The sequence below is a fragment of the Schistocerca gregaria genome, chromosome 4 (assembly GCF_023897955.1).
Source record: "Schistocerca gregaria isolate iqSchGreg1 chromosome 4, iqSchGreg1.2, whole genome shotgun sequence".
Taxonomy (NCBI): domain Eukaryota; kingdom Metazoa; phylum Arthropoda; class Insecta; order Orthoptera; family Acrididae; genus Schistocerca; species Schistocerca gregaria.
Genome location: NC_064923.1, coordinates 302,840,953 through 302,853,225, shown reverse-complemented (window position 1 = coordinate 302,853,225; position 12,273 = coordinate 302,840,953). Strand labels below are relative to the sequence as shown.

Here is a 12,273-nt window from a genome sequence, read left to right as displayed (position 1 = left end):
TTCACACACATCCATGCCCGAGGCAGGATTCGAACGTGCGACCGTAGCAGTCGCGCGGTTCCAGACTGAAGCGCCTAGAACCGCTCGGCCACTCCGGCCGGAAAACCAGTTAGTTACTCATGTATGGTGTTTAGGTGGCTGACAATATCCCTTGAATTCGACTGACACAATTGCAAGATTTCCCCCATCGGGGGCAGTGAAATATTTTGGAAACTATTACATGACTTGTTTATTACTTTTTTCACTACAGCTTACATTGTAATGTTCCGGCTGTCAGGCACCAGATTCCTTTCGTAGACGGAACGTTTTCAATCCCTTCGTTCGTTATTCGGACTTGTTTGGATACAATGGAATCGTCTGTATCACATATCTCCTGTGGCAGTTTACGATGCATTGTATTCTTATACTTCTGGATTATTGCTGCGTTGTTCCTCTTAAAGTGCAGAAAGTGGCGCGAAGAGTTCGATGCGAACCAGGGCTGCGGACTTGTACGTGCAAGTAAACGAGAAATTCATTTCAGAACTGTATAGTTCAGATTCGTCCTTCTGAACAGGTTTTGAGGGTCGTCCTCAGACCCTCGCAGCCACTGGATGCGGATATGGAGGGAAATGTGGTAAACACACCTCTCTCCCTGCCGCTATCAGTTTATGAGACCGGAGCCGTTACTTCTCAATCAAGTAGTCCCTCAATCTGCTTCACGAGGACTGAGTGCACCCCACTTGCCGACAGCCGTCGATAGACCCATCCAAGTGCTAGCAAAACCCGTCAGGGCTGAACTTCAGTGACCTGACGGGATCCGGTGTCAACCACTGCGGCAGGGAACTGATTAATTATCCATCATGGTGACCAGAGGTGAGAAGAGGGGGAGGGGAAAGTCACTGCCAAGAATACGACTATCCCGATCAACCGCCAACTATCAAGTGTGCTACGGTGTCGTGTGCATGTATCTGTGCTGGCATAGTGTTACAAATGGCTTCACTCACCGTCCAGCCTCGGAGTCTATGCGATATACTAACGGTCTAGAAGTTATGCTGCAGACAGCATTAGCCTTGGCAAACTAACAACAGGACATAGTGGTTGTCGTCAGCGGAGAGCATAAAAAAAAGCGCTGGGTGCCGTTGTGTGTGACTCTTTCTGCTCCCGACGTCTCAATAGCGTTACGCTCACCGAGCTGGCCGCGAGCGCCTTGACTAACAAACACGTCTTCCTACTCGGCCCTTTCACTGGCTCGCCGCGCGTACCCTATTACGACGTCGCCATTCACCTTTCAGGTGAGCCCGCACCAGTCACGGTACAGCTCGCTGATGTATGGACAGGTTAAAACTTTTAATTGCGTTCCGGGTGCTGGATTTCTGACTGTCCAATTGTCTCCCTCGCCCGTCGAAGTCTTATGTTTCTTGATACTGGAAAATAATGACGATGGGAAATGCAAACAACGGGATAAAACAATGAAATGTAACAGCGGGGGGGGGGGGGGGGGGGGATAACTGCTGGAAAGGGGATGCAGAACCCAGCACGAATTACGTTAATGTTGCACGACGGTCGTTTCATGGCTCTGCTAGAAACAGGACTATAATAATTTAAAAAAATTAAGTTGGCTTTTATACAGAGTATACACACAAATCTGGTGTGTTCAGAGTCTACATTAACTGCAGTTTCCAGTTAATACACCACCTAGTCGGTAATTTGGTGTCTGTTATTACCAATTTGTATCCATTATCAGTATTATAACACAGAATATTTCCATAATTTACATTTTAATGTAGATCTGAAGGAATCTTTGCGTCACGTATGATGTTTATTCAACCTTTACATGTGTTCTCTCATTGTATCACGATTCCTATCAGTATAAGGCATGCTTTGTACTGCAATACGCTTTCAATGCATTTTCTGTAATTTCTAATACTCACGTTTTATATTATAGTAAAGTGTTACAAAGGAAATAAAAGAATGGTTCAGGACTGAAAATGAAAATTAAGGTGAAACGATATCAATAATCAGATTCACTGCTGAGATTGCTACCCTGAGTGAAAGTGAAGAAGAACTGCAGGACCTCTCGAATAAAATGAACTATTTAATCAGCACACACCATGGATTGATAGCCAACGGAACAAAGACTAACGTAATGAGGAGCAGTAGAAATGAAATTAGAAATAAATTTGACACCAAAACTGCGGATGACGAAGCGCATGAAGTGAAGCAGTTCTGCTACCCAGGAAGCAAACTTAGACACGATAGACGTAAAAAGGAGGATATAAGACTACCATAGGAGAAAAGGATATTTCTTAGAAACATAAATCTGGTTGTAACAAACATTGGGCTTAATTCGACGGAGAAACATCGGAGAATTACGTTTGAAGCAGAGCGTTGTATGACAGTGAGGCGTAGGCACTGGGACAACCGGGAAAGCAGAGAATCGATGTCTTTGAGATATGGAGCTACAGAAGGGTGGTGAAAATTGGGTGGACGGATAAGAAATGAGGAACTTCTCCGCAGAATCGGCGACGAAAGAAACATACGGAGAACACTGACAAGAAGAAAGGGCAGGATGGCAGGACAGGTGTTAAGAGATCAAGGGTTAAGTTCATTGGTACTAGAGAGAACCGCAGAGGACTAAAAAAGATAGGGGAAGACACAGATTGGAACAGATACAAAAAATTACTGAGGACATTGGATGTACGTACTAGTCTGAGCTGCAAGGATTGGCACAGGTGAGGAGGTCATTGCGGGCAGCAGGGCCGTATGGAACCACTCAGAAGACGAAGCAGTACAATAACATTTTCCTCTTAAATAACGTATCCGTTCATATTTTGCTACCGGTACAGTAGACGATATTTCGGGTCTCGAAATTAAGACTTTCCCATAAATCCTGCTTCGTGAAAAAAAAAAAAGAAAGCTATACAGCGTATCGATACTTGCTCATACCACACCTGTCGAACCACTCGCTCCCCTTTGTCGTGTCTGTGTCATCGAACCCACGCATACGATTCTTTGGATTTTATAGCGCACCTTTTGTTGAAAGTGGTATTTTAGGTTTGTTATTATCGATACAGTACAGTGTCGTGCTTCGTTCACTTTGTTGACTATTTTTGTCTGTATATCTAAAAATTACTGCTTTAACAAAGAAAGCCGAGCGGTTCTAGGCGCTACAGTCTGGAACCGTTCGACCGCTACGGTCGCAGGTTCGAATCCTGCCTCGGACATGAATGTTTGTCATATCCTTAGGTTAGTAAGGTTTAAGTAATTCTAAGTTCTAGGGGACTTATGACCTCAGATGTTGAGTCCCATAGTGCTCAGAGCCATTTGAACAACTTTTTTTTTCAACAAAGAAAAGCAAATTTGTGTCTTTGAATGTTAGTTAGAAGCATTCAAACTACTCGACGAATGAAAAACAATAAAAAAAATTGCTGTCGTCGATAATAATCAATCAATACAGATTTTATTTTTCTATATAGTCAGCAGCTCATTAAGATTATTTTTACTGCCGGTATTGTTGCCTTCACGTAAATAACATAGTTGGATACTATATGGAACTGTAGGATAACTTACTAGTTCCATTTGTTCACTGAATGGAGGTGCTTTTTAAGTGTGGATAAATCCTAGGGCACACGTTTAAACAAGGCAAGGAATCCAGTATTACTAGATTCCTTCGTTAGAGATAAACGTCTGAAGACTGTTATATCGTCTACGTGCTTATGATTTCAGTACTGAGCTATAAGAAAAAAAAAACGATGAAATTAGAAACAGTCAATTTCCCTGACGTTGTGGAGTTGGGCAAGGCATGGTTAATATACGTACAAGATGTCGTCAGCCAGATGCAGAAAATGGTCATAAATGATGTAGAAACTAAACATAATGTATGGCTGTACGGCGACTGGGAAAAGCCAATAAAGTAAGAAAAAGCATTGGATAAACTCCAGTCTGTGACTCGATCTGCCGGCCGCGGTGGTCTCGCGGTTCTAGGCGCGCAGTCCGGAACCGTGCGACTGCTACGGTCGCAGGTTCGAATTCTGCCTCGGGCATGGATGTGTGTGATGTCCTTAGGTTAGTTAGGTTTAAGTAGTTCTAAGTTCTAGGGGACTAGTGACCACAGCAGTTGCTCAGAGCCATTTGAACCATTTTTTTGACTCGATCTTTATCATGTTCCTTGTTGCGTTGCTAAAATGTAAATCTGAAACAAAGGTAGTATTGACTTCAAATTGAATTGGAGATTGCACCGGAAGTTCCCGGCTGTCCATTTTGATAAGATGGGATGCTCACCATCACATCTCACAATCTCTCAAGTCACACATTACTCCCTACGAGCTGCGTAGCTATCCCACGTAATGCCATACCTGTCTCTAGTAAGACATGTCAGAAAATTCGTTTCTCTCTTTCTGTGTAATTATGACCACACGCACGACTGATAACTGCTACGTTCCTGTGTATACTTTGAAAAACCACAACGAGGGAATGAGAGATTTGTTGCTATAGTGAACGTCATATATGATATCTGACATAATTTGTGGAGCGGAAACCTTTAGTTTTCGAACTATTCACCTCCGGACAGAAATTTATGTCTCGGTAATGTACTTCCAGACTTTTTCTGAGTTTTAGAGCACATTCTGTGCACCTTATAAAAAAAATCCTTATAGACACTAAGGTGAATTACAATGCGAAATATGAAGTCAACAGAGTTGAATAGTTGAAGATATCTTGTGAGTACGGTGAAGAAGTAAAAACTTTTTGTATTATTAGCACGGTAGCATGAAAATTACAATTTTACTCTACTACTGGCAAATATGCCTTATTTCCATGTTTGTTTACTTTCTACACTGTGATGCATTCCTAGGCCCTTTTCTTTATATGTAAGCGTCATGAGCATAATAAAAAATTACTTCATCTGTAATGAACTTCAAAACTCTGTAGTTTAAAAGTACCTATATTCTTCTGTTGGAAGATATGAAGTGATGAAGAATGACGTTGAAAGGTAAGGTGACTGAAGTGTTGTGTACGGATGATATGTTATAGTTGTTGTTCTTCTTCTTGTTGCTGCTGCTGTTTTGCAATATACAGCAAATTTGCAAAACACAGTTGGAGTTTCACTTTCGTTGCATTTCATTCTGTGATTTCACACTAAACCGGTGAGCAGTTCTGCACCATATCACTGTAAAAGTCGACGCCGTGTCTAACGAGTAGCTTAGAACGTACATTTAGGATGCGTGTTTGCACTACGTAACAAAGTGATATGCTATGCTATGATGATGCTGCGATCCATCGACAGCTTATATTTTACCATGCAATAACCTCTAAATCATTATACGCTGCACATATCTGCGCACTTTACCTATCAATTAGATACAATCATCATTATTAAATGAGAGCGGTCGCGATACCCCTCCATATATGAAACAGGTAAGGAACGTTTGTGCGGTAGCGCTCGACTCCAAGGTAAGTGGTTCGAATTCAGGTAGAGGGTTGAATTTTCACCACCAATACTTTACAAGCAAGGGGTGTAAAGTTGTCGGCTCAAAGTTCCTGATCAGCAGACTTTGCTCCAGTGTCAGAGATTGGATTTGAAACCCCTCCACAGTCTTTCACGAAGCGAGGGCGTTCACAATACTGTTGGTGATATTTCCGTCGGACGAGGGCGTCGAGCATACCGATCTTCTTGATGCTATTTGAGAGGTTCAAAATAGCTCTGAGCACTATGCGACTTAACTTCTGAGGTCATCAGTCGCCTAGAACTTAGAACTAATTAAACCTAACTATCCTAAGGACATCACACACATCTATACCCGAGGCAGGATTCGAACCTGCGACCGTAGCGGTCGCTCGGTTCCAGACTGTAGCGCCTAGAACCGCACGGCCACTCCAGCCGGCTATTTGAGAGGAGTGCATTATGTACCGGCACTGCGTTTCGACTTCTCGTCTCTCTCATCAGTGTCCAACGCAAGCGTGACACTACACGAAGCGAGGGCGTTCACAATACTGTTGGTGATATTTCCGTCGGACGAGGGCGTCGAGCATACCGATCTTCTTGATGCTATTTGAGAGGTTCAAAATAGCTCTGAGCACTATGCGACTTAACTTCTGAGGTCATCAGTCGCCTAGAACTTAGAACTAATTAAACCTAACTATCCTAAGGACATCACACACATCTATGCCCGAGGCAGGATTCGAACCTGCGACCGTAGCGGTCGCTCGGTTCCAGACTGTAGCGCCTAGAACCGCACGGCCACTCCAGCCGGCTATTTGAGAGGAGTGCATTATGTACCGGCACTGCGTTTCGACCTCTCGTCTCTCTCATCAGTGTCCAACGCAAGCGTGACACTACGATATACACAAAAATCGTGCAGTCAGCTATATTCTACAGATAAACTTGAACGTCGTGGAACGGGACCATTGTGTGCGGAGGTAGAAAACCTTTTCCGATTGGGCTGCTAGCAAACGACTCGCAGAGCTTCGAGAATATCGAAGCCGTAGTGAAGAAAAGGCTGCAGCTTGTGTGAAAGCGACTTGCACACATGGAGAAGTCTCTGAAACAAACGGAAGTTATTCCTACTATGGGAGTTGTTCCTACTGTTCGTTCTACTCCTGTTTAAAAAACGTTATAATGAGAAGGTGTCGTATTGTTTAGGAGAGGGGAAGTTGACGATCTTGTTGTTTGCAGATGGTCCCTTGGTTAGCAAGAACGAAAAGAGAAATCACGGAAAATGGCGTGAGGTGAAGGGAGGAAGTGGCGAACGACCTGTAGACTGCCGTCCGGCGCCAGGAATTCCGCGGTTACTTCTCCATCGACGTAACAAAACGGAAACACCAAGGAAAGTGGCCAGGAAGCCTAAGTTAATTACCGTGACATCTTTGACTTCCGTCCGCAACCATATCTCCCTCCCCGTCCGTCACTACCATTCTCCTCACCTGCCTCTACCATTACTTCGTTTCAAATTTCATATAACTCATTTTCGATTTAGAATCTTTGAACTTGATTGGATTCACATAAGAACAAGAAAAGTATCTGTCACATTTATAATGTGACTGCGTTTTTAATTTCGACGAAGATTATATACGGAAGATTGTTATAATGAATGCTTACCAGGGTTATTAGAATAGACCCTCGCCTACAAGGGTTAGAAAAAGAGAATGGCAGAATGAGATTTTGAATCGACATGCGAAGCGCACTGAGTGATCTCAACTGGTAGGGCACCATCTATCAAATGCAGTTGTCAAGGTTTCAGCAAAACACTTTTGGCTCAAAAATGGTTCAAACGTCTCTGAGCATTATGGGACTTAACATCTGAGGTCATCGGTCCCCTAGACTTAGAACTACATAAACCTAACTAAGAACATCACACACATCCATCCGGATTCGAACCTGTGACCGTAGCGGTCGCGCGGTTCCAGACTGACACTTCAAGCCAGATGTAATCTTTCAATATTGTATTAATTAATTCCTTGCACAAACAAGTCACGACCAAATGGTGGGAATGCAACTGAATTACCAACTGTGTTAAAGTAGCGCATGTTTAAAAAATTTGGTCAATGTTATCACGGGAAAAAGCCGATACATACTTTATATTTGCTTTTAAAGCAAATCTCCAAAGGTGGAAATACCGTTTTGAGAGTCTGCTGGATAGTGTCATTGGATACTTCTGAGAGTGACTAGAGCATTATTTTGACCTACCTTACGTCGAATTAGAATGCCATGAACTGTGCACTGCCACTCGCGACTGCCTTCAAATGGTTCAAATGGATCTGAGCACTATGGGACTTAACTTCTGAGGTTATCAGTCCCCTAGAACTTAGAACTACTTAAACCTAACTAACTTAAAGACATCACACACAGCCATGCCCGAGGCAGGAATAGAACCTGCGAGCGTCTGCCTTCCCAGCGCTTGAAGTAGCACCAGAATCATCCCTAGAACTGATCTTTGTAGAGCGAACGGATTTCGGTCACGTGTATCAGTGAAATAGATTCCTTGAAGTCGCATTAAAATCACAGACGACATAAAAGAAATTTTGCTGTAAATAACAACCGCAAGCTGCTAAGTGTTTTTATTTCTATTATTCTGTAGTTAAAGGGGCGATCAAAAAGTGTCCGTTTGAGTACGTTGCTGCAGCGTATATGTAACCCAGTCCGGGGGGTAGAAGCACAGACATGAAGGCGAGAGGTTGGTTAGGCCTTTGAACGGAAACTTTTTGATTGCCCCTTAGAGTTTCAACCTTGAAGTCACTGTCTGGCAGAATCTAGATATAACAAATAACAAACATTTTTTATCGTAAGAGAAAAGACGTAATGCAATGTACCATCAACCAGCTGAGATCCTAAGCACTTAGTTATAAGATTTTTGGTCATGAACACCTTACATTTACAGTTTAAAATCTAACTCATAATTATTTATCACTTTAAGTATACGTGACCGCATGAATACAAGTACGATTGATAAACAAATATGCCCTGACGTTTCACTTCACTACAAAAACATTTCACATTCATTCATGTATCTGACTTACAGCCCCATACGTCAAGTTTGTAGCTAAATTAGGGCTGTACTCTCAGTCTAGTTATAGGCAAGATAGGGGAAGTGGTAAGCAGGTTTACAATCCACACAGTCATTATGTTATATAACAGGAGATTGTACGACAAAATTGTTGTACCTTGTTAAACAAACCTGTGACCATTCTCGCTGCCATCGTTCACCCGCTCGATGTGCCCCGTTAGTGTGACGTGAACATTATTCCACTGTAATTAAACAATTGTGTTGTAAGCAGGCTTGTTCATAGACGAACTATACTGTTCAATACACTACCAGCATCCCTGGCCGTACTTAGGATTATATTGTAGTCTCATGATGCTCCTCCCATTTATAGCCAGTTCGAATCCCAGTGGGAGATAAATCGTGTCGCCCGGATTTGACCATCTTCCCTTTACAAAAAAGTTGAGAGAGAAAGTGAATTTTACGCTCAGTGTTTGCTATTATTATTATTATTATTATTATTATTATTATTATTATATTTCCTTAACTTTTGTTTGAATATTGCAAGTTCATAGATCAATTTTTCATTATTCTGGTTTTTGTTGTTGTAGTAAGTTGTGAAGATATGACATCATATAAAATGCTCTTGTGCTATTGACACAGGTGTCCGACCGTATAATGAAACAATCAAAAAGATATGTTGTAGGTTAGTTGCCTGTCTATTACTTGCACTTAGCTAGTAGTTCGAGAGTACTTTAATTCACTGGCGCAACAATTTTCTGTTAAGAAAATACGTATAGAAAGTATTGTTACTCGTTACTCAGACGAATTACAGCGACAATTTTTGTTTCCTAGATACATGTGGACAAAGACACATAATGTTATGCCCATAATGTGTCTGTACCTTAAACTACAGCCTTTTACAGGTTTCAGTTGACCAAAAATAATATACAGAAGAATGGAAAAGAAAGCCGAGAATCTGTGACGTGACGATCAGTTTGGGCTTCGTTTTAGGAAAAATATAGGTACCAGAGAGGCAGTTCTGACGTTTCCGTTGATGATGGAAGCAAGACTAAAGAAAAAAACAAGACATGTTCATAGGATTTGTCGACCTGGAGAAAGCGTTAGACAATGTCAAATGGTTCAAGATGTTCGAAATTCTGAGGAAAATATACGTAAGCTATAGGGAGAGACGGGTAAGATACGGTGTGTACGATTGCCAAAAGGAAACAATAAGAGTGGAAGACCAAGAACGAAGTTCTCGGATTAAAAAGCGTATAAGATAGAGATATACTCTTTCGCCGCTATTGTTCAATATGTACATCGGAGAAACGTTGAAGGAAATAAAAGAAAGATTCAGGAGTGGAATTAAAATTCAAGGTGAAAGGATAGGATGTGCCGGCACAGATTCGATGATGACATTGCTATCCTGAGTGAAACAGAAGTAGAATTACCAGGTTTATGGAATGGAATCAACCGTCTAATGCGTACAGAATACGAATCAATAGTTAATCACAGAAAGGCGAAAGTAATGAGAAGTAGTAGAAACGAGAACAGTGAGAAATTTAACAACTGAGTTGGTGATAACGAAGTAGATGAAGTTGAGGAATGCTGCTACCTAGGCAGCAAAATAACCAGTGATGGACGGAGCAAGGAGGACATAAAAATCAGACTTGCACTGGCAAAACGGGGATTCCTGGCCAAGACAAATCTACTAGTACAAACACGGGGTTTAATTTGAGAAAGAAAATTCTGAGAATGTATGTTTGGAGCACTGCACAGTATGGTAGTAAACATGAGATCAGATTAGATTAGATTAATTATTCATTCCATAGACCCATAAAAGAGGGAATCCTCCTGGGTGTGGAACATGTCAGATAAACACATTACAAAAATGTAATTAGAAAAACTTGAGTTTTATTAATTTTAAAGATCTTCAGTCAATAAATAGTAAAATTATGTACATGAATTAAATTTAAACTTCTAATATTTACAGGTTTAATACTTACATCTGCTTTCATTAAATCCATCATTCAGACATTTGCTAGTTTCTTGGCTATTACAACCAATTATTGTCAAAAATTAAAGTAAATTATTCATTTCAGTGATCCTCAGTTCAGAACACTAAGTTTACGTACAAGATTAAAAATTAAACTTCCACTATTTACAGACTAAAGACTTACATCTGCTTTCCATACATCCATCATTCACACAGTAGGTAGTTACTTGGCTGTTACAACCCAGTATTGCAAAAATTAATGGAGTGTGAGAAAAGCGAAAGAGAATCGAAGAATTTGGAATGTGGTGTTACTGAAGAATGTTGAAAATTAGTTGGACTGCTAAGGTAAAGAAAGTGGAGGTTCTGCTCAGAATCGCAGAGGAAAGGAATATGTGGGAAACCCTACAAAGAAGAAGACGCGGTATGGTAGGTCTCCTTTTAAGGCATTATGGAATAACTTTCATGCTATTAGAGGCAGCTGTAGTGTGTAAAAACTGAAGAGGAAGACAGAGATTGGAATACATTCAGCAAATAATTGACTTCGTAGGTTGCAAGTGCTAGTCTAAGATGAAGAGATGTGCACAGGAGAGGAATTCGGGGCGGGCAGCATCAGACCGCCAGCGGCCTCGCCGCAGTGGTAACACCGGTTCCCGTCAGATCACCGAAGTTAAGCGCTGTCGGGCTGGGCTAGCACTTGGATGGGTGACCATGCGGTCTGCCGAGCACTGTAGGCCAGCGGGGTGCCCTCAGCCCTTGTGAGGGAAACTGAGGGGCTACTTGATTGAGAAGTAGCGGCTCCGGTCTCGTAAACTGACATACGGCCGGGAGAGCGGTGTGCTGACCACATGCCCCTCCATATCCGTATCCAGTGAGTGATTCCTGTGGGTTGAGGATGACACGGCGGCCGGTCAGTACCGTTCGGCCTTCATGGCCTCTTCGGACGGAGTTTTCTGCAGCATCAAACCAGTGAGAAGACTGATGATACCAAAAAAGAATTGTTGCGAGGAGGTGTGTACCTGACCTGGAACGCAGCTAGCTGGAACACTTGCGCGCTGCCAGCACCAGGGTTACCGCACAACTTGTGCTCGGGGCGAGGCCGCCCCCCTGACCTTCAGCTGCCGGTGGAGCAGCTCTGCGAATCGCTTGTCTACCACGCGCCCTTCACTGGCTACTTTATGCAGCAAGAGTAGAGCCGCCAACAGGTGCCAGAGCTCTTGTCCGAAACAATTTACAAAAAATCACTAACTACGTAGCACCGTAAGCAAAACATCAGAAGTGTACAGTAACTTTCAGAAGAGCACAATGATTTATTATAAAACTATTGTTTCTGTAACATTAATACCAGTTAAACGAAATATTATTAACTACCGCCGTTCTGGCTGCACTCGGTCCAATCGGAACCGGGCGATTGCCCCGTCACGCCCGGCCGATTACGTCGCATGGGGGTTGTATGGAGGTGTGGTGGTCAACATTCCGTTCTCCTGGCTGTTGTCGATTCCACACGTCTGGTACTAATACTCCTCAGCCAAGTAGCTCCTCAGCTGGCATCGCGAAGCTGAGTATACTTACACTACTGGCCATTAAAATTGCTACACCAAGAAGAAATGCAGATGATAAACAGGTATTCATTGGACAAATATATTATTCTAGGACTGACATGTGATTACATTTTCACGCAATTTGGGTGCATAGATTCTGAGAAATCAGTACCCGGAACAACCACCTCTGGCCGTAATAACGGCCATGATACGCCTGGGCATTGAGTCAAACAGAGCGTGGATGGCGAGTACAGGTACAGCTGCCCTTGTAGCTTCAACA

At 42.5% G+C, this 12,273-nt stretch overlaps 1 protein-coding gene and 1 pseudogene across 1 annotated transcript in view; both read left to right on the top strand.

The window, feature by feature from the left end:
* Positions 1-12,273, top strand: part of LOC126267295 (uncharacterized) — a 552,396-nt gene that overhangs the window by 265,312 nt on the left and 274,811 nt on the right. The gene's annotated exons all lie outside the window — the stretch shown is intronic.
* Positions 11,072-11,189, top strand: LOC126268296 (5S ribosomal RNA; annotated as a pseudogene).